Genomic DNA, 19,367 nt, shown 5'->3' with positions numbered 1-19,367 from the left:
TCATATCACCCCTTAACCTCCTCTTCTCCAGGCTAAACATGCCCAGCTCCCTTAGCCGTTCCTCATAAGGCATCGTTTCCAGGACTTTGACCATTTTGGTTGCCCTCCTCTGGACATGTTCCAGTTTGTCAGTGTCCTTCTTGAACTGTGGTGCCCAGAACTGGACACAGTACTCCAGGTGAGGTCTGACCATGTTGCGTGAGGAAACGGGAAATGATGCACCAACATTTCGATCAAAGCAACTCAAATATTATCTTGCAAAAGGTGCAGATTCAGTCTTGGGAAGCCATTCAAGTCCACTGGTGCATGGATGCAAATACAAGCTCGTCTCTTATGACATGTACCGTATTTTCCGGTGTATAAGACTAGGTTTCCCCCCTAAAAAATAATGTCAAAAATTATACTCTGGGGCCATCTCCCCCTGTTTTCTTAAATCCGAGTCCCCCCAAATAGGGGGCATCTTATACATGGGGGAGTCTTATAAATGGAAAAATATGGTATATTTGTCCATGGCAAGGTAAGACCACAAGTTTAATATAACGCCCGCTCATATCTGTGTACAGTTAATGATCATGCCCTGTTAGGGAATGAGGGTTTTTTTGGGTCTGAATTACAGAAGTGAATTCTGCGCTGGATTTTCACACTCGAAGTAAGAACAGTGACCTTGCCAAGGAGAAAGCACACTGCCTTCATCTGGTCCATTTGATAAACGCACTCGCATACAAATCTGTAGAAACCAATTTGTAGATTTGGCATATGCAATGCACATCCGACTCTCCTGCTAACAGCTTTATCCTTTAAAAAATAGGTCAGCTTTATACTTTACCTTTTCATGCTGCGGAGCAGTGAAAGTTTATTATTTTAACTAAATTATTAATGCATCTGATATTCATGCAAAAAAGGGCTTTGTTATGTTTTAATGTAGGTTTTTGTTTAGCTGTCGGAAACAATGTTCTCCTTTCACAGATATTTTCTTTTCACAATCTCTAGGTGCTCTCTGCCTGCGTTCCTTTTCTCCTTTAAATATATCAAAGAAAAAGAAAGACATTGTTATCTGTTTTGTAGGAGGATTGTGTGTGTGTGTGAGAGAGAGAGAGAGAGAGAGAGTGAGAGAGAGAGAGAGAGAGTCTTGACTATCCACAGGTAGATCATTTTGTCTTACAATGGCTTTTTTCAAAACAAAAAATAAATATTATTGATAGAGCTCAAGACCTTTAAAATGGCAAAAATGATCCATCTTGTCTGGAACTGTAAAGGTGGATAATATAGCAATGAGGTTTTAAAAAATTGATCTTAGCCCTACTCAACTGAGCATAAAGGAAAATATATGAGCTGCTGATCGGATGTAGTGAGCTTACAGCAGATAGTATATCACTGCCAAAAGTAAGAAAAGCTTTTTAAAGGCCTTCCTAGTTTTCTTTCTATCTGCTGTAAATTTCACAGACTTACCTGACCTTGAAGAATGGAGAGCTTAATCACGGGTGATCTGTTAACAGTTGTAATGTAAATGGATACACTTTGCTATATTTTACCATGTGTTCTCAGATATTTTATCAGCATGATTGCATGGTATCATAAGCGATGGTTACATATTTAAGAAAAAAAATCCATTCCATACTGGGTACACTTTGAATACGGGGCAGCTACTGAGAAAAAAATGTAGTAAGGGAAGTTAAGGGAACCTCACAGTTGACCATAAACTAGTTGTAAGATAGGAGGAGACCTTCTGGTCTGTTATCAGGTTCATGATTGATTGATTGATTGCATACTCCTACACTTCTAGTGTGCGTATCCATGCATGTGTGATATCCACGGGTAGTCAAACTCAGAGTTGACCCATTGAAATTAATTTCAGTGGGTCTACTTTGAGTGGGGGACGCAGGTGGCGCTGTGGGTTAAACCACAGAGCCTAGACATGCCGATCAGAAGGTCGGCGGTTCAAATCCCCGCGACGGGGTGAGCTCCCGTTGCTCGGTCCCTGCTCCTGCCAACCTAGCAGTTTGAAAGCATGTCAAAGTTCCGTGCGCTGCTCTGGTTTGCCAATAAAGCGAGATGAGCGCCGCAACCCCAGAGTCGGTCACGACTGGACCTAATGGTCAGGGGTTACCCACCTTACCTACTTTGAGTACACTCTGAGCTGGGACTCAGCTACATTAGCAAAGAAAAAGTGTTTTTTATGCGTTATAGCACTGTGACACCAGATGGCGCTGTGGAGTCGCGTCTTTTGCCAATGTGATCTTGAGGTTTATAACATGTTTTCCCGAAGCACTTTTTTGATATGTCTAGATCCAGCCTTGCACTCTCTCTCTCTGTGCGCACGCTTGTGTGTATAAAGAGATCCCATCTAGTGTAATCAGATTAGGACCTGGGAGACTAAGGTTTAAATTATAAAGCTCACTAGGTGACCTTGGGCCAGTCACCATCTTCTCTCAGCCTAACTGACTTCACAAGGCTGTTGTGGGGATTCAGTGAGGAGGGGGAGAACCATGCATGCCACCTTGTGCTCCTTGGAGAAAAAGGTGGGATATAAATGGATGCTTTAGTTGAGATTCCTGCATTGCAGTGGGTCAGACTAGATGTCCCCTGGGGATCCCTTTCAACCAGCTTGGAGGTGGGCTGGGCATTTTGCAGTAGCCAAGCCAGTTACCGTGAGACAAGAGGTGACTAATAAGCAGATGCTATTATTTTTATTTTTGAAATTTTCTACACTGCACCTTCACACAAAACACCTAGCAATGAGCACTAAGTAGGTCTGCCCTTGGGACGGATCCAGAAGCCCTAACTCCTTTGGCAACTGGCTGTCTTACTAAACCTCTGCTCATCTCTGGGAAGAATATTCCACAATGCAGGGCCTCGGAGTCAAGAAGCCCTCTCAATCGTTGTCTCCTGCTTGAGCTGTAAATAAAGAGCATCTTCATTCAACTGCTTCTTTCTCTCAAGACAAGGTTGCTAGGCTTCTCTCCTCCCAACAGAAATTCCAGGCTGACTGACAGGAGCCAGGTCATCAGTCTGACCGACGGAGTCGCCATATGAGACACACACAGATTAGCCTCTCCCCCAGGGAATGCCCTGGTCCTTCTCAAACGGCCATAATCTGCCTCCTCCTGTCTTCTCTGATTTGAGACCCATTGCCTTCGCTTTGATAGGTGTGCATCCTGCTACCTTTTTACCTGCTTGACATCCACAGGATATTGGGGCACTAAAACTGTCCCGCTGTGATTTGAGGGTGAAAAGGGACCAACATTGTCACAATCAGATGGCTGAGCAATGATGTCTTTCGTGATTCCTGGACGTGGACCCTACGGCCATCATCTGAGGCCCTTCTTCATGTGCCTCATCTGTGAGATGCCTGGCACCTTTCTTACATATATTTAGGCACCACAGGTAAAAAGCATTCCTTTTCTCCCAGGCCTTGGGCGAATTAAATCTCTGGCCTTTTAAACCGGGCCAGGTATTGTTTTCATTTGTTATTATGGTACCTCGGTTTTCAAGCATCTCGGAAGCCAAATGTTTTGGTTTCCAAACACCAAAAACCCGGAAGTAATTACTTGAAAGTCGCCTTGGAAGTTGAACGGCTTCCGGGGCGTGTTTCCCCATTTTTCCAATTGAACTTGCAGTCAGCATTTTGCACCTCGGTTTTTGAACGTTTCGGAAGTCGAATGGACTTCCGGAACAGATTACGTTCGAGAACCGAGGTACCGCTGTATGTATTTTGTGTATTAATAGTTTTAAACTGCCATATGATCTTCAGATGAAGGGCAGTACAGAAATGTTCTTGTTGCTGCTGCTGTCATTTTGTGTTGGCACCGTAATGAGGTTTTAAGGCATGCCAGGGTCCAAGCGTAGGGACGCGGGTGGTGCTGTGGGTTAAACCACAGAGCCTAGGACTTGCTGATCAGAAGGTCGGCAGTTCGAATCCCCACGACGGGGTGAGCTCCCGTTGCTCGGTCCCTGCTTCTGCCAACCTAGCAGTTCGAAAGGATGTCAAAAGTGCAAGTAGATAAATAGGTACTGCTCCGGCGGGAAGGTAAACGGCGTTTCTGTGCGCTGCTCTGGTTCACCAGAAGCGGCTTAGTCATGCTGGCCACATGACCCGGAAGCTGTATGCCGGCTCCCTCAGCCAGTAAAGCGAGATGAGCACCACAACCCAAGAGTTGTCCGCGACTGGACCTAATGATCAGGGGTCCCTTTACCTTTACCTAGGGTCCAAGGGTGCCAATAAAATATTAAGATAATATAATAATCGATCACAAGATGCAGTGTGCGCACACAATTTGAATTTGAATTGTCATGTCCATCAACTTGGGGGGGGCAGCCCCTCAAATATTTTAATGGGGGGATGATGACGGGACCTCAGCCCCTAGGAGTTAGCTCCTCTGCTAGGATCTCCTCTCTCTCTCTCTCTCTCTCTCCCTCTCTCTTTCTCTCTCCCTCTCTCTTTCTCTCTCCATTTCAGTTTTAGCTGCCTCAGAAGTACAGTTTCCCAAGATTCCTAGCTGCTGCTTGTTCAGGCAGGTCTGTGGCTTGCGCTGCATATTAATTCCTGTCCAACACGGGAATTCGATTTGTACTGTACATTTCATTTCTTCACAGATTTAGATTTATTTCATGTTCTCTGCTTTTAATTAACTCTCTGGCACAGCTGCTGGACAGGATATAAAAACTCATTGCTCTCCCTGTGTTATGAGCATACCACCAATCATTTACCACTTAGATGGTGGTACAAGAGCTATCAGTTTCTATGGCAACCACAACTGTGGTGATTGATTCCATGCCAGTGTGGCATCACCACAGGGAGTGAAGGCTCTGGTTTGTGTGTGCGTGTTTGTGTGTTTTGTGCGCTTGCAACATCCATCTAATTAAAATGGGATTAGAGAATCATCCTACTATATGTTCAACAACTGAACTGCAATCCATTTATGTAAATGTTGTCACCATTAAACATAGTAGTCAGAGCATCGACAAAGAAATAGTTACATTGCTTTGGGGCATTTTATTTTATTTTGTAAACGGGAAGGAAGGTTACAAAGATTGGGGATTGCTCCCGGAATTAATATTATTATGACAAACATGCCTACTTCTTTTATTTTTATTTTTATCTGGGTAGCCTTTGACTGACGATAATGCTTTATGCACAGAATATCTCCCTTCCAAATCTGAATAGGGAACACAGGAAGGAAAGATGGCAGGGATGTTATAGCTTGGATGGTGCTGCAGTGTCTGATAACCTGGGGATAATAATAATAATAATAATAGCAAAAAAAATAGTTTTAAAATGCAGCAATGCAATGCGGATGATGCCCGACTCCTGAAATTGGTTAATTAATTTTAGCGTGCATGAATTATTTATTTGTCAAAAGCCTTTTTTTAATTCATATGATTGATTTTTCTTAACAGTGGCCTCCCCTGAGAGGATGGTAGCTAACCCCTGCACTTTCATCCCCCCCGCTCCCTGTCTTTTCATAGAGCCTTCTTCAAGCCTTCTAAAAGTTACTTGGAATTTTTTTGTGCGAAAGCCTTACAAATCAGGTAAGATGACAGATACGCAGGATGCAAGGAGGGCTCCGGATGAAAAGAGAAGCTCAGGGATTTTGTTAAAGGCTAAAAAGAGAAACCTGATTCTTTGGAGGATTGCTAGATATAAATGCAAAGTGGGGGGAGAATAGGTGGCAGAGGAAGAGAAGGGGACACAGGGCGATGGATCTGGCAGGAGTCCTAACCCCCCCTCTTTTCTGTATTACTCTTTATTCTGCAGAGCGCTGACAAAATAATCTGTTAGCATGAAAAACGACAGTTAGCACTACCTAATAGTCTCATATCTGGGTGCGTTTATTTTTTTATTTTTTATTTTTTGCTACGGCGCTCTCGGTTGTAAAACTTAAAGCCATTTTATAAATTATAGATGAACCTAATGACCCTTGGGATGTTATGTAAAAACGCCATTAATATTTGTCATATGACCGGTTTAGAAAATAACAATATTGCTTGCTGGAGGCAAAGAAGAAGAAGAAGATGAAGGAGAAAGAGAAAATAAAATATAATAAAAAGAGGAACGTCAGACCACATACAAAGGGCAGAAACGAGGAGATGCCGCTGGAAGGATTGTGACTTGAGTCACCTGGTTCTGGGCAACATGGTGATGGCTCCTGAAAGGACCTGCGCATAAAAGTAATCCTGTAGACATAGTCTGCAAGGAGGAGGTTCTGCCATATAACTGTTGGTGCCAAGCATGGCAGCCTGCACAGAGCATGAGTTCTGAGAATTCAAGGCCTAAGGTTGGCTGCAGACAAGCCTATATTATATACTGACTACCTTGAATTGGTTTATGTGGGCACTGCTTCCCCATAACAAAAATAAACAAGTGGGCACTGCATCCCCATAACAAGTTGCCCTCCACACACACACACACCATATTTTTCCATGTATAAGACACCCCCATGTATAAGATGACCCCTATTTTTTGAGTCCCAAAACAGTCCTATACACTGAAAAATACAGTGTGTGTGTGTGTAATTAAATTTTCTGTTTTACAATTTAAAGTACTCATTTTTGCATCCTTAAGATATCAATGACTTCCCTTCTCTTTCAACGATCCATTTTGCATATCATAAATCTCTGCATATTTTATAAAAACTATACCATTCAGTAATCCATTATTACATCCATCAGAACTTATTTACACTGTTGAATTTATCTTAATGCTGCCAGCATTTTCAGCTGTACACAGTTATTTCCCATATATTCGATAAACGTTTTCCAATCTTCTCTAAACGTATGCATTTCTTGTTCTCTTATACTATATGTTAAGTCTGCAAGCCGTGCATATTCTGTCAACTAAAGTTGCCATTCTTCTTTGGTTGTGACCTCGCTTGTTTTCCATTTTTGGGCTAACAAAACACAGGCTGCAGTAGTGGAATACATAAATAACGTTTTTTTGACACCTTAGAATACAAATTGTCCTCCTGAGGTAACACATAAATCGAGAATTAATAAGCCATTGCCAAGCTATCTAAATATAGGTTTGTGGTGGTATGGTCAAAGGAGGTTTGCTCCAGACTATATATTTACCCCATGTACCCCATCAGCAGAAGCTCCATGCAATGACTTCTGTTTGTGCAGTGGTCCTCTCCACCCCACACGTAATACTACTACTACTACTACTACTACTACAACGACGACTAATAATAATAACAATTTATTTATACCCCGCCCATTTGTCTGGGTCTCCCCAGCCACTCTGGGCAGCTCCCAACAGAATATTAAAAACACAATAAAACATCAAACATTAAAAACTTCCCTAAACAGGGCTGCCTTAAGATGTCTTTTAAAAATAAGATAGTTGTTTATTTCCTTGACATCTGGTGGAAGGGCATTCCACAGGGCGGGTGCCACAACGGAGAAGGCCCTCTGCCTGGTTCTCTGTAACTTCACTTCTCACAGTGATGGAATCACCAGAAGGCCTTCGGAGCTGGACCTCAGTGTCTGGTCTGGACGATGGGGGTGGAGACGCTCCTTCAGGTATACAGGACCGAGGCCGTTTAGGGCTTTAAAGGTCAGCACCAACACTTTGAATTGTGCTTGGAAACGTACTGGGAGCCAATGTAAGTCTTTCAGCACCGGTGTTCTATGGTCTTGGCGGCTGCTCCCAGTCACCAGTCTAGCTGCTGCATTCTGGATTACTTGGGGTACTTGGGAGAACCCCCAGAACAGCACCTAGGGGAGGGTGATCGTTCCATCTGGCAAGCCAAAATGCTTTATCAGATGGAGCATTCGTAATAACATGACACTGTTTTGTGGTATTGTGGGGTCAGGTCTCGGGTGCAGAGCTCACACAACCTGAGGTGGAGCCCAGGAGTAAAAGGGCAGGACCTTGAGAATAAAAGTTTTAAATCCAAGATGTATAGTTCTTTCCCGACTTGCAAGTTTCCTTGCCACGAAGTAGTACCTCCGTACGAAGTCCCAGGCTCACACAGACCAACCAAACACAATCCATACTGTGTCACTGGCATAGAGGAAGAACTCAAAGCAGAGACGTCAAGCTAGGGCACCCAACCGCAGTTGTATCTTAAGTTGCATGCATAATATCTGCTTAGCATATTTTTAAAGACTTAAGCATATAAAAGTCGTTCTGGGAAGCCATTTACCTTTGTTACAGATGAGAAACTTGGAAGCCGAGAGTCTAAAAGATAAACAGCGAATCCATGGAGAGAATGGGGGGGGGGGAAGCCATGCAAAGCATTAAGTTCAGGAAAATGAGGAAACTTATAGCCAACTAATTAACCTTCTATGAAGCATTTGCACTCTCCTGCTTTCACACATACATACAACTGTCTCATATATGCTCATCAAGCCTCTTCCTCACACTTAGGATCTGATTGCTACATACCCTCCAACATTTCTACCATGAAAATAGGGACATCATTAATATTATTATTATTATTATTATTATTATTATTATTATTATTATTATACCCCACACATCTGACTCGGTTGCCCCAGCCACTTTAGGCAGCTTCCAACATATATAAAAACATAATAAAACATTAAACATTAAAAACTTCCCTCTACAGAGCTGCCTTCAGATGTCTTCTAAACGATGCATAGTTACTTATCTCATTGGCTCGGGGGTCACATAACTCCATTTCTGGCTCCCTGATCTGCCTACACCAGTATGCATTTGCATGCTATTCCTGCACACCCAAAGAAGGGTTATTGCTGTTTTAATTGCTGGGAAACCAAACTGGAGAGAGCACTGACATTTGCTCGCCTCTGGAGGCAAAACTGGCTGGGGTTAGAGTTTTTCAAGAACCATAAAACCGCACACATAATCGAAGACAGAACCAAAATTACAATTAATTATTAAAACTGTGACAAACGGTTTGTAACCTTCAGAGAACCAGAGGAAGAGTGAGGAAGAAAAGGCCCCATGGAAAAAGGGAGAAGGTTTGGTGATATTCTAGCCATGGATTGGAAGCTACAGCTCTCAGTGAGCAAACTCTCCCACTAACACTCTCTCCACCCTGGGGTGGAATTTTGGGAGCACTAAGAAGGTCGTTCTGTTTGCACAATAATTTCTCCCTTGCTTTCTCCTCTTTCCTCCCCGCATGCCCTGTGCAGAGCGGGGCTGTCACCCAACCTTCTAGAGTGGATTTGGGGGAGACCCAGAGGTGTGGGAACATTCAGGGAGGCAGGAGAGGATATATTGTTTAATAATATCCTCCCTAACTTGTGCTAGCAAGTTCTATAACTTACCAGAGTTCTAACATTCCTTTTCTAAATACACAGCGGTTAGCTTGTTGCAGGCTAGTTTAAGCCTCTCAATATGGATTCCTGGTAATTCCCTTATATCCCTCTTAAAAAGAATAGACACGGCCCAATCTTGTGTAAAAAAGTATAAAAGTAGTTTACTCACATCCATTCAGTTCACAGATGGATCTCTGAAGGCAGACTTAGGTTACAAAAGTATATACACATGGAATCTATCCCATAAGGAGATACTCCCTTTGTGCTCTGTTGGCTGGAAGCCAACAGGACATCTCTAGCTGAAGAGCTGTTGCTTCTTTGACAAATGGACTCAGAGAGAGAAAGGGCTGTGTCCCTGGTGCTTTTGTCACTTGGGCAGGTGAGGTCACGCCCACCTCTAGTCACATGTATAGGAAGTTTGATCCAGCCCAGGAGGAAACAGGATGCTTTCTACTGGCTGGTACAAAACATCCGCTTTCATGTTCACTCTAGGAATGTTGTACTTGACTGCTATCTGTGTTTTACATACCACAATAGGTGGGGAGGAGAGAGGGAAAATCCCCATTGCACTAGTGGGAGTTCTTGTTCTGGCTTCCGCTAATGGAACAGGGGGGTTGAATCCTGGTGTTCCCCTTGTATGGTGCAGTTTACTCCCCCCCAATCATTTTGGAGATAGGCTTCAGGGAAGCCTAGCCTTGTTTCAGAGTCTGAATACATCCACCTCACCTTGGGATTCAGACAAAGCAGTTGCACAAACTTACAATCTAAGCAAGGGCTGAATGCTCATCCGTCAGGGACATTGGAGTCACAAAATCCCTGCAGCTTAGCACCAGTCTAAATGACCTCTGTAGTCACTTCCAACTCTAAAATTCTACACTTTCCATGAAAAAATTGAAAAATATTTTGTTGTTGTTGTTTAGTCGTTTAGTCATGTCCGACTCTTCGTGACCCCATGGACCAGAGCACGCCAGGCACTCCTGTCTTCCACTGCCCCCCGCAGTTGGGTCAAACTCAAGTTTGCAGCTTTGAGAACACTGTCCAACCTTCTTGTCCTCTGTCGTCCCCTTCTCCTTGTATTGTCAATCTTTCCCAACATCAGGATCTTTTCCAGGGAGTCTTCTCTTCTCATGAGGTGGCCAAAGTATTGGAGCCTCAGCTTCAGGATCAGCTTCCAGTGAGCACTCAGGGCTGATTTCCTTAATACTTAGGTCACTTCCAGGCGCATTTTCCTTCGGGTGGGTGGGTGGTAGAGCTTCTCTCTCCCAAGTTTGCATATGGGGATAATCATTACTTATATTAAGTGAAAGTGTTTGCTTCCAGGTGACCATTTTAATTCCCCACCCCCCAAGTTTGAGAGGCTATTAGTCAAGGTGAGCTGCTCACTGATCATTTGTTCTCATTTGTTTGTGGGAAGGCTAAAGGACACTGCATCAAGCATGTTATCTCACAATCCCCAGGGCATTTTGCTATCACTTATCACAAATATATATATATATCCAGTTTTGGGGGAGAACTGGGTTCGTTGCACAAGAGCCCCGAGTCCCCTTGAATTGCACAACCTGAATTTGCTGAACGATTTGGAAGTGTGCTGAACGATTTGGAAGTGAACGATTGCTGAACGATTTGGAAGTGTGGAAAGAAGTGATGCATTCATGCAAGGTAGTTGTGGTTCGAGGACCCGACCCCCGCGATGTGGAAAGAATACACAAGGACACGTTATATAAGGTTAATGGGCAATGAAAGGCCACAACTTTATTGATTACAGCAGTGAAAAGGTATTGGCTTAGGCATTGGATCTCTCAAGCAAGTGGGTTTATTCACCAGTAGGTGGAGCCTGTTGATGCTAATCCAACTATAGGCTCACCCCTGATGTCACCGAGGGTTGTGCCATGGCCTCCCGCCAAGCAGGCATCGGACAGAATACACGACCGCCAGATTCCTTTAACGGAATACCCCTAAATTGAAGGCATAGGCGATGGCCACACCTAGCTCTTCGACACACCACAACACATTATTCCAATGCCTAACCTACCCACCAATACCACAAAAGTTGTGACGATTGCTACGAGGTAGGCGAAAAAAACAAAAAGCCTAATGCCAAATGGAAAAACTCCTACCAGGCCCCCTAGACAACCAGGGCGACCAACCTAAGGTCCATAGCAAGGCCAATGACCTAAACCCTAACTCAAAGGGAGTGGAGGGTGGGTGACTCGCAGCGAGACGACGAAGAATGAGGCCGGGCAGAGGCTGGCGCCGCAGCAAAAGGCTGCTGAACACGCCCCCTCTCAGGCACCTGGTTGGATGCCTGCCGAGGGGTGTGGGCGCTAGCCAGGTGAGATGGAGGCAGGGGGCTAACGCCCCCTGCTAGGGGCGGTGCTCGGCTCCCGCCCACAACCACTCCCCTCACTTGCAGGGAGGAGAGTCTTTGTTAGAAGGTTGCCTTGAAAAAGCTATCCTGTCCCCCACAATCCACAGAAGAAAACTATGCCATATTTACAGATGAAATGCAATCATTAAAATGGAGAGTTAAGAGGCGTAGTTTTGCTGTGTTTCCTTAACACAATCTCAACTATGGAACGACTGCCAACATTTCTTCTGTGGAGCTATATAAAAGTTACATTTTTAAAAAAAACAACATGGGAGGATATGCAGAAAATACTGAATGAGCTGCTGAAATCAAATGCAAATCCTCCAGTGACTTGAGGAAGGATGGTTCTGTTGGATATTTCTCTTGAATCCGATTCAACTTTTTCTCAAAAGCAGAAACATTTCTGCATATTGCATTTACCTTGTGCAATTGAATGTATTATCTGGCAACAGAAAAATGAAAAACTCCCAGGGGGTCACAAATAGATTTTCAGCTGCTTTGCTATTCACCACCATGGAAGAACTGTTCTGTGGCCCAGGAAATAATGATGCTTTTATTTGGAATTTTAAAACACCAGGATCTTATGAATGATTTGGGGTAGATTGTTAACTCTATTTCCTAGCGCCTCATCTTTGCCTCCAGAGCTACTAGCTGTAATCTTGCTCTCGGGCTATTAGAGTCCTGTTGACCAATGGGATTTTAAGGTCCATGTGTGCAAGACTCAATCTTGCCATTTCAATAGGTCTTCCTAATCAATCTGCATGTGGACCTCCTATAGTTGCAGAACAAGGCAAGGAAGATACCAATCATTGGTGGATTTAGGAGGACACCCTAAACCAGCCTCCAACCTCCTCCTCTCTTCTTCTTCCCCTCCTCCTCCTCCTCCTTGTTACCCACCCTCCACCCTAAGGTCCCAGGGTGGGTTACAGCATTAAAACACAACACAACACAACATGAAAACAGTTTAAAGCAACTTACAATTACAAAAAGTAGGAGTGAGGTTATTACCTGTATACCTGAAGGGGTGTCTCCATCCCCATCGTTCAGCCCAGACACTGAGGTCCTCCTCCGAGGGCCTTCTGGAGGTTCCCTCCCTGCGAGAAGTGAAGTTACAGGGAACCAGGCGGCCTTCTCGGTAGTGGTGCCCGCCCTGTGGAACGCCCTTCCATCAGATGTCCAAGAAACAAACAACTATCTGACTTTTAGAAGACATCTGAAGGCAGCTCTGTTTAGGGAAGTTTTCAATGTTTGATGTTTTATCGTGTTTTTAGTATTTTGTTGTGAGCCGTCCAGAGTAGCTGGGGAAACCCAGCCAGATGGGAAGGGTATAAATAATAATAATTATTATTATTATTATTATTATTATTATTATTATTATTACCCTTTTACTAGTATTTATACCAGATCACTCAACGATTGCTACTGTGTCTTTTCTTCTAGCAGATCAAGATAACCAGGTGGCAGCAAAAACTGCACTTTTTTAAAGCAGGGGCAGTTAGAATAAGATCTATGATTTGATTAACTTTCCAACATTGTTCATTTTACAAAAAACAAACAAAAGAAAGCCTATTGGTTCACACGTCTTATCTGTGGCTAGGTATCAGTTCTGTCCTTTGTATTGATGCAAACCTCTAGAACATATTTTGTATAGCTAAACATTTAGCTCTATCTTCAGTATATTATATTATATTATTATTATATTATATTATATTATATTATATTATATTATATTATATTATATTATATTATATTATATTACTATGGCTAGTGGATAATGGGAATAAAGATTCTATGACTAACATGGCGGGTCCTAAAAAATATGCACCTCAAGTTTCAAAGGTCAGGGCAAAATGGTGTGTCGTCAGCTGTATTATGAAGATTTTGGATGCAACTTAGGGGCTGCCACAGAGAATGTCCTCTTCCGGGCTATGCACTTGAGCTTTTGAGGGAGTGGCCTGCCTCTGCCAATCCTAGCACCCATGATGGTCTTTTGGGGAAAGGTTTAAACAAAAAAACAAAACGACCTCTCAACAAAAATCTTTCAAGTTTGTGATTGAAGAAAGTACAGTCGTACCTTTGTTCACGAATGCCTTGGTACTCATACAGCGCATTTTGGCTCCTGAACCCCAAAAACCCAGAAGTAAGTGTTCTGGTTTTCAAACATTCTTTGGAAGCCAAATGCCCGACACGGATTCCATGGCTTCCAATTGAGTGCAAGAATCTCCTGCAGCAAATTGGAAGCCGTGCCTTGGTTTTTGAATGGTTCCGGGAGTCCAACGGACTTCCTGGAATGGATTACGTATGACAACCAAGGCACCACTGTATAGCAAATTGGTATCATTGATGAAGGAAGAAGAAGAAGAAGAGGAGTTTGGATTTGATATCCCACTTTATCACTACTCGGAGTCTCAAAGCGGCCAACATTCTCCTTTCCCTTCCTCCCCCACAACAAACACTCTGTGAGGTGAGTGGGGCTGAGAGACTTCAGAGAAGTGTGACTAGCCCAAGGTCACCCAGCAGCTGCATGTGGAAGAGCGGGGAAGCAAACCCTGTTCACCAGATTATGAGTCTACCGCTCTTAACCACTACACCACACTGGCTCCCTCCACCTTGCGCCCCATAATTTCAAAGGCTACAGTTTCAAACAATTTATATTTGGGTTGAATACAACCACGTCCTATGACAGGATTCCCCAATCTAGTGCCTTCCTGTTTTCTTCCTTTTGCTACAATTCTCCTCAACCCAACAGTTGGCCATGCAGTCTGGGGCTGATGAAAGATGTATCTTGAGGTTCAGAGATTTGAGAAGGTGTGTTGTGTGCCGTCTGCTCTTCTGATGTTTACAGTCTCCCAAGGAATGGCACAGGATTGCAGCTGTACTAGATTTGTTTCCTGGGTAAGTTGTGGAGCTTTAGATATTGTGTTTAATTGATTTGTTGCAACTCACCTTGGAAGGGGATACACGCTAAAAGGCAGGCTAGGAAGGAATCAAATGATTATGCTTATGCTAACAAGGTAGAAATTGGTTCTATCCAGTGCTTTTTTTCTGGGGGGTACCCAGATGTGCGCATACCCCTAAACATTTTGTGAATCTAAGTTTGGCCTCATTGAGGGGCAGTATTTCAATATGAGTCGGAAAATGAGAGTACCCCAAACATTTTTAAAGAAAAAAAGCACTGGCTCTATCTATGTCTAGAGTGACAGAATCACATTCTCCTAAATTCTTGGCAGCACCCAATTTTGTGGTCATTCCTTTGGAGCACCAAAAATAGCCATAAGTAAAGTGATGATAAATCACCTGGTTTTGGTAAAAGTGATTTCTTCTAGAGAGACTAAGCAACTGTCTTTTTCTCAGATCTCTAAGAGGTTACGAGACTTAGTTTCAGAGCTTCAATTTTGCCATGAGTCAAATCAGCAACTGGGTGCATATTTGCACGAATGCTTGCTTCTATTGTCTGCATTTGCTGTATAAAAAGCAATTTTTGTTTTGTTTTGCAGGTGCTTCCAGTGTGGGATGCCTTCTTTGGACATGCTTTCAGTGGAACGTTCTATTCTTTTCATCATGCCAACCATCGAAAATCTTGCCTCTGTGGAACGCTTGGGCCAGATTCCCTTCAAAAAGTTTCCAGTGCCATCCCATGCAAATGTAGGACTCTTGGCACAGTGCAATTAGATGAGTTAGATAATGCTGGAGCAGCCTTTAACATTCCTCTGATTTTCATGTCTCTGCCTAGTGTGAAACTGAATGCAATTCCTCCTTTCCAAACGAACGAGAAACAGGTCAAGCAGATGAAAGTGCCTAGTGTCTACATGGATCGAGTGGGGAGGGGGGGAGAGGGAAGGAGTCTGCTTGCCTGAGTCACTCATTAAATGTGTATGCATAACAAACAATGTTAGCAGATAGAAAATTCTATTGGTGAACAGTTCAACACCATTCACGATGAATAATTTAATCGCCTCTATTTATCACAAAGGAAATCAGGCACACACTGCATGAGGACAGGCCTCCTGTCACACACTGTTAGGTTTCGAGCTCTCTCCAAACAGCAAAGTAATAACTTTCAATGGTGTATGTTGAAAAATTGAAAGCAAAACATTCGCTCTTCCCCCTCCACCCCACTTTGTACTCCCCTTTGCTTTCAGGCAATTGACCTGGGTGTAAACAGCACTGAACTGACAGTCTTGCATAGGAAATGAGTTTGCGCAGAAGAGCAACAGCCTCCTGCCCTCACATCACTGCGCATCAACTGTTTCTTGAAGACACCACATGAATAGTTAGTTCAGCCTCTCCACTAATTTGGTCCATAGCCTTTGGGCTTGTACATGAACCTACCATTTTCACCTCACCAGAAACCATATGCCATCCTTAGACTGTTTGTGTCTGACTAGCTCTGACTTGCAGCTAAGATTTGGAGGGTTCCCTCCTGTTTTGTTTTGTGTTGATGCTCTCATGGACTGGATGAATAGAGCTTGCTTGCAACCCAGAAGTGGATGCATTGCAGCCGAGGAAGAGGAACAATGGAGAAATATTCTGGCCAAGATCCAAAGATTCATTTGACATGTCTGTGTGCTCAAGGGCTCCGTGGAATGGTGATCCTTGTACAGCGATCCTCTCTAATCCCCACTTCCTCATGCTAGAAGACTTTTGGACCAGAGGGAAGTTGTGGAAGCAGGCTTCATGCAGTGGTTCGAATCATGATAAGACGCTTCCAACACCACCCAGTATTTTGAAATTTGATTAATTTACTAATATTTTATATTTCCTTATTGAAAGATAAAAAGTGTGTAGGTGCACAGGAAAAAATATGTGAAAAGAGGAAAAGAAAAAGAGAAAGAAAAAAGAATACACACACACACACAACTTATAAACATCACAAGATTGTTCTTGTCATTAACCTAGTGTGGTGTAGTAGTTCAGAGTGGTAGACTCGTAATCTGGTGAACCGGTTTCGCGTCTCCGCTCCTCCACATGCAGCTGCTGGGTGACCTTGGGCTAGTCATACTTCTCTGAAGTCTCTCAGCCTCACTCACCTCACAGAGTGTTTGTTGTGGGGGAGGAAGGGAAAGGAGAATGTTAACTGCTTTGAGACTCCTTAGGGTAGTGATAAAGTGGGATATCAAATCCAAACTCTTCTTCTACTAATTTAATACAGTGTTTATAGAAATGAATGCCAAATATAATTAAATTTGTCTATGCCAAGTCTACGTTTGTACGCAATTTGTTCTAAAGTCAGGTCTTGGTATCAAAATATGACATTCAAATCCCAGGTTGGGTATCAGGTCAGGTTTGTGCTGATTGGCTGCATGGCTGAATGACAACATAAAGATGCTGAATTCTGTTGCAAGTCCCATCAAATAACATCTTGTGCTGCATGCCTGAAACCATCAAATGGCTGAACCTCTACATGACATACAATTGGGTGCTCCAAGATGTTGTAGAACTCCAACTCCCAATAGCCCCCGGCAGCATGACTACTTGTCAGGTTCACTGACCAGCATGCCCAGTGGTTAGTCTCCCCCCACCCCTGTCATACATTACCAAATACTGACTGCAGTTGCATGGCAGCTGCCAGATTCCTTGAAATTTTGTTTGCTACTGCATGTCCAGTGTCAGATATTGTTGACCGTTGACAGCTGCTTATCACATAGTGAACGCTGCTTCATGTCGGATGTCAATTATTGTCAACATATAAATACTACTGAAAACATATATACTTGTTTGATACTGGTAAATGTTGACAGTTATATGCCAGATATTGTCAAATATAGACTGCAGCTGCTTGTCTGCTGTCAAGCATTGTCAAATACTGACTGCAGCTGTGCGTCAGCTGTCAGATACTGTCAAAAGTTGACACCTGTAAAATCTTTGGATGTCAAATGGTGAGTTTAAGTAGGAAAAGTTTCTGGGTGGGTTTTTTTTTTTTAAAAAAAGAAAACTGTGTTGCTCTTAAGACTGCGAGGGACTCCGTTATGTTGCTTTGAAGCCTGTGATTCCATATAAATAAATATTTATTATTATTAGCCCGACTCCCTCCTTTGGCAGTCTTCACAGATGTTTGCCATCAATTTGATTTGAATTAATTTTATAATTAAATGATTTTAGAATGTTGTATTATTTTATTGTTGTTAGCCGCCCTGAGCCCGGCTTCGGCTGGGGAGGGCGGGATATAAATAAAATTTTATTATTATTATATATTCTAAGCTATATTCGCAAACTAGAAATTGATAAACCAGTGGGCTCAGTAGTAACCTGTCCAATGAGCATGTGGCCACATTATGGCATAGGCCATAGAATGAGCATGTGACCATATAACAGCACATGGCATTCTGGGAAGGGTTGCAATGTAAGCCTTTGAAAGCCAGTGAGAACAAGGAAGATGTTGGGGATAATTCAGACAGAAATTCCCAGGTGCCAAAAAAGGTTATTTATTATGCCACTACTGCGGCCCGTGTTTTGTTAGCCCCCAAACGGAAAACGAGCGAGGTCCCAACCAAAGAAGAATGGCAACTTAAGCTGATGGAATATGCGCAGCTTGCAGACTTAACATACAGAACAAGAGAACAGGAAGAACATACATTTAAAGAAGATTGGAAAATGTTTATTGATTAGATAAATAATTAGATGCAATGTAAAAAAAGCTAATAAATTGGAAACTTGAGGGGGCAGGGGGAAGTCAATTAAGTTCAATGGGGATATGTTACATTATTGAAAATTGTTTTATTGAGAAAATACTTTTTTTAAAAAAAAGTAAAATATTTATTGAATATATGGGGGGAAATTGTGTACACTTGAAAATGCTGGCAGCAGTCAATTTTTTATTTTTTATTTTGTTTATAGTGACTTTGCAAGCTTCTATTAGTATGGCTCCATCTGAAGAAGAATGTGGTAGTTACCTCAGTACACTGAAGTTGGATAGAAACGACATGGGGAGCCAACCTTGCTATTCCTGCAACCAGTTTTTACAAGTTTTAGCTATATAGGTTAAATAATTTTAACTGATATTCATATTGTATTTTAATATTGTTAAGCCCTTATGGTGAAAGATGGACAAGAAATTTGAATAATAAAAATAAAAGCTAATACAAAATAATGACCACCTGCTTGTTAGATGCCCAGTTACTTATACTATTGTATATTTAACAACCAACAGTAATTGCATAGGCTTTCTTTAATTACATACTTGTTGAACGGGACCTCAATGCTATACCACTATCACTATATAAAAAAGTAGAAAGTCCAACCACAGAATCATTCAGTTCAGTCTAGCAAGTATTCAGTTTTCTCTAGCAGAAATACGCACTGTTAACCAGCCAAAGCCCTGGCCTGCCGCTGCTTCCCTTGCTTTGAATAAGGAAAAAAATGGAGGAAAAAAATGACCCCCATTGATTTATTTGTCTCACAGCATATTTATTTTCAGAAACATAATTTAAGCACCCCAAAGGTTCCCCCCTCACAGACTGGCTTACACGGGCAATTCATGTTGAAAAGAAGGTAAACCTGTGATGAAACTCATACGTTCTACCTTTACATGGGTGATGGAAATAATTACCTCTAGACATATCATTGCGCTGAGCTCAGCTGGCATGCAGAGATTGCCAGGTGTGGACTGTGATAGCAAATATGCCTCCTTATTATATGTCAGAGGCATCCAAGAAACACTAAAATATCTCCCTGAAATGCAACAGGGGGCACAAATTTAAAGATACCACTTAATTCTTTTGACTGCGGCCTGTGTTTTAAGATGATTTCCCCATCA

The 19,367-nt window shown here is 42.7% G+C and overlaps 1 long non-coding RNA gene across 1 annotated transcript; it reads left to right on the top strand.

Annotated features, from left to right (window-relative positions):
* Positions 1 to 17,937: 17,937 nt before the first annotated feature.
* LOC128404753 (uncharacterized) lies at positions 17,938 to 18,704 on the top strand. The gene is made up of 2 exons (XR_008328170.1): positions 17,938 to 18,019; positions 18,449 to 18,704. It is a non-coding gene; the product is annotated as an uncharacterized LOC128404753 (long non-coding RNA).
* Positions 18,705 to 19,367: the final 663 nt, after the last annotated feature.

Source organism: Podarcis raffonei, chromosome 17 (genome assembly GCF_027172205.1).
Source record: "Podarcis raffonei isolate rPodRaf1 chromosome 17, rPodRaf1.pri, whole genome shotgun sequence".
In the NCBI taxonomy this organism is placed as follows: Eukaryota; Metazoa; Chordata; class Lepidosauria; order Squamata; family Lacertidae; genus Podarcis; species Podarcis raffonei.
Note: the sequence above shows the minus strand (reverse complement) of the source record. Positions and strands in the feature narration are given on the sequence as shown.